Source organism: Nannospalax galili, unplaced genomic scaffold (genome assembly GCF_000622305.1).
Source record: "Nannospalax galili isolate Female #2095 unplaced genomic scaffold, S.galili_v1.0 scaffold100, whole genome shotgun sequence".
NCBI classification, from domain to species: domain Eukaryota; kingdom Metazoa; phylum Chordata; class Mammalia; order Rodentia; family Spalacidae; genus Nannospalax; species Nannospalax galili.
In genome coordinates this window covers 5,700,308-5,704,151 of record NW_008352891.1, presented here as the reverse complement: position 1 = coordinate 5,704,151, position 3,844 = coordinate 5,700,308, and positions in this window count along the sequence as shown.

The following is a 3,844-nucleotide window of genomic DNA, read 5'->3' as shown; positions in this document are numbered from 1 at the left end:
CATAATATATTGACTAGTAGGAGAGACATCCACATGTGGATACCTTGATGGGTGGGCAGCATCGGCTATACCCTATGTTGGGGTAAAGGGCTTCATGGGGAAGGTGGAGGGACTTCCAGGCAGAAGGAGCTGCTGTCACTGCTGGTGACAAGTAGTCCCTTGTGCAGGGAAGCCTCCTGGCAAAGGGGCCTGCCTGCCTGTAGTGAGCTCTGAACTGGAGGCTAGTCTGTCTCGGGTTGAGCATTGTCTTAAGTGGTTAAAATCATTTTGACTGAGCCAGGAGCATGTACAACTTGAGGCCATCACTTCCCAAGGCTGTGTGGTATACAGGGACCAGTGTGCATGAGGATAGATCTGGCATTCACCAGTGAGTGTTACCAGGAGCATGCAACCCAACAGATTTCCACCCAGGCCCTGCAGGGACACACACACAGTCACCCTTGGAATGCTTTTTCATTGCCACCGCCAGTGTCTGAAGTTCCCTTCCCAGCTGGCCCTACTGCCCTGTCTGGGCTGGCGCCAGCACTGCACTAGGTCACTGGGCAAGCTAGTTTGGCAGCACACCCAATTGCAACTGGTTGCCTAAGGAGACAGGCCAGACAGCTATGAGACACTTGGACAGTGGCCCTTACAGGTCAGGAGGTGACTTGTGCAGCTGCCCACAGCCACATTGCTTCCCAGGTCTTTTATCTGTTCTTGGGATAGCAGCCCTGGGGCATTATGTCTAAGAGGTAACAATGTGGAGAGGTGTCGGCAGGCAGGGGTTGAGTATTGTAACTTGTATTCACTAGGCTACGGGGATAAGCTGCTTCTGTTTAGCAGGTCTGTTTCTCTCTCTGCTTATCAGTACTCCTCTTGATGATTGCTGGCCCAGGGCCTTAGCAGCTTTGGGAATGTGTGAGACATGCAGAGCCTCAGACCTCGTTCCAGACATAGTCTTGGGGTAGGCCCACAGGCTGGATTACATTTATTTATTTTTAAGATTTATTTATTTGTGAGCCAGGTATGGTGCCCCACACCTTTAATCCCAGCACGTGGGAGTCAGATGCAGGTGAATCTCTGTGAGTTCAAGGCCAGCCTGGTCTACACAGTGAGTTCTAGGCCAGCTGGGGCTAAAGGGAGACACTGTCTCAAAACAAAAAAAATTTTTTAAAGTATTTATTTGTTTTATGTGTATGTGTGTATGCCTGAGTATACTTATGTGTACCACATGTGTGCAGGTACCCATCAGATCCCCTAGAACTGGAGTTACTTGATATAAGCTACCTGATGTAGATGCTGAGAACTGAACCCAGGTCCTCTGCCAGAGTAGCCAGTGCTCTTAACCATCTCTCCAGACCCAACATAGCTTGGGTTTGTTTGTTCGCTTTTTGAGACAGGGTCTCCCTATAGCTCAGCTGGCCGGAAACTTGCTATGTAGACCACGCTGGGCTTGATCTCACAGAGATCTGCCTGCCTCTGCCTTCTGAGTGCCGGGACTAAACACATGTGCCACCTCCCCTGGCCACAGCTTGAGTTTAATATGCCTTCCTGGACAGGGTCATGGGTGCCTTCCTAGGCTCATTTTAATTTTAGCTCCTACTGTATAGGAAGGTCTCTTATTAAGAGACAGAAAATGCATGTAACCTAAAGTCACCTCTCCTGGGGCACCTACTTTTTCCTTAACACTGACCACAAATGAGCATCCTACTCTGGCCTCCGAGCAGTTCCTCAAGCACAAGTGACCAGGTCCCCTCTGCTGCCCATATACCTTGACAGTACACCCTCTTATTTGAGGATTGAGTTCTCTCTTGTCTGATGGTGAGGAACTAAAGGGCAGAAAGTAGGTCTTACTTCTCCATGGTCTTCAGATCCCTCTCCTTCCCTGACATATGCATGGTCCCTCAGAGAAGTTTCCAGGAGCCTATGACACCCTAGTTCCATTCTGGGTTTTTCTTGACAAGCTGCAGGTTAAGACCATGTGGCACCTCAGTGGTCTGAGCACTTGACCTATAGGCACAACCTCCTTTTCTCTCTCTGAAGGACAGAAGACAAATGGCACAGAGAGTGCACCCCAGCCTGGAGACACACAGAAGGAAGGCAGAGGTTGGCAACCAAGGTATAACTGCCTGCAACCAGAGCTGCACAGTGGGCCTGTGGGACCTCATATGCTCAGCACCTGAAGGAACTAAGAAGCACTTGTTCTCTACCCTCCCCAACCCCCTATCAGGGGGAACAGAAAGTCAAGATCCCCATTGTACCTGGCAGAAGCTGCCTACCACCCCCAGCTTGGCCTCTATGCAGGTCAGATGTTAGCAGCTGGAAGTTTGGGGGAAGGAAGCTCAGGACTTGCATGAGGATATGGATTCTGAGCCCATCATGCATCAGCCCACGAAGATTGTTGTTTCATTCCTCTATTCCTCAGTTTCTTTAACTATAATGTGGGGCTAGAATGGAGGGGTTGGGGAATGACATACCAGCATCAGCACGGTGCTGGCCTACTTTTGCTATCTGATGTACATTTATGGCCTGAACCTCCTTTGCATGACACATCAGACCAAGAATCATTGCTTTTTTTCTCTGGAGCCTACTAGGCCTCAGTTTCCCCATCTGCAGAAGAATGGTGATACATGTCTCAACTATCTCTGCAAACCCTTTTGTTCCCCATTCCCAGGGCCTCCAGGGGAGAGAAGCCTAGAACCTGGGAGTTCGATCAGATTCCCCTAGGCAATCACTGATTGGTGGGAAGTGAATCCCAGGAGGTATTCAGCCAACCAGAGAGTGGGCCACACACCTAGTAGCTCACAGCCTGTTCTGGTCCTTCTGCTGCTGCTGTTGCTTCTGGCCTGGTGAGCTCAGTACTGAGAAAGAACGGCAGGAAGACTGGGTAGACCCCAGCCTCTGCTGGCAGCCTCTCCTCCTCTAGCTCTTCTCAGCTTCTCCTGCCCAGCATGGCAGGCAGGTGGGGACAGGGAGAACACTGGCAAGGAACTGTTCTGCCCCATACTGGTTTCATTGATGGACTGTGGCCAAAGGCTAGAGTATTCAAGAGCTATAGAGGCCTGGGCTAGCTGGGCTGGGACCTGGAGAAGGGCACTGGGTGACTCCAGAGTAAAGGTCAGGAGGAAGATGTTTGCCCCTTCAGGTCCTTACCTCTCAGCAGCTGTCAGGCTCAGGCAGCTCTAAGTCCCCAGTAGAAAGGAGACCAGCCCTATAGAACCTCAGCTTCTCACATCCGGAATGGGTCTCCAAGATTCCCAGATCCTGTTTCTCTGGATTTCAGATTTGAGAACTGCCATAGGGTCATTAATATTTTCTTTCCCAAGTCTGTGTGTCATATGCCATTTGTGATCACTATCTTGCCCCCAAAAAGAGAGGACATATTAGCAAAAAAAAAATGGAAAGATATAATGTCAGAGTAGATGATAATTCCTAACATTTTATGTCTTAGTCCACTGTATGTGGTAACACAATACCACAAGCTGGGAAATTTATAATCGGCTCACAGTAACACTAAAAACTTCAATTTCAGAGGCCAGGTTGTGGTAGTAGACACCTTTAATCCCAGCACTCAAGAGGCAGAGGAAGGAAGATCTCCCTGAGCTTGAGGCCAGCCTGGTCTACATAGTGGGTACCAGACCACCCAGAGTTATATAGAGACCCTGTCTCAAAACAAAACCTTCAATTTCAAGACTGGAGAGATGGCTCAGCAGTTAAGAGCACTGGCTGCTCTTACAAAGGACCTGGGTTCAGTTTCTAGCACTCACCTGGTGGCTAACAACTGTCTATGACTCTAGTTCCAGGGGATCCAATGCCCTCTTCTGACCTCTGCCAGCATTCAGTGCATGTGGTGCACTTACATGCG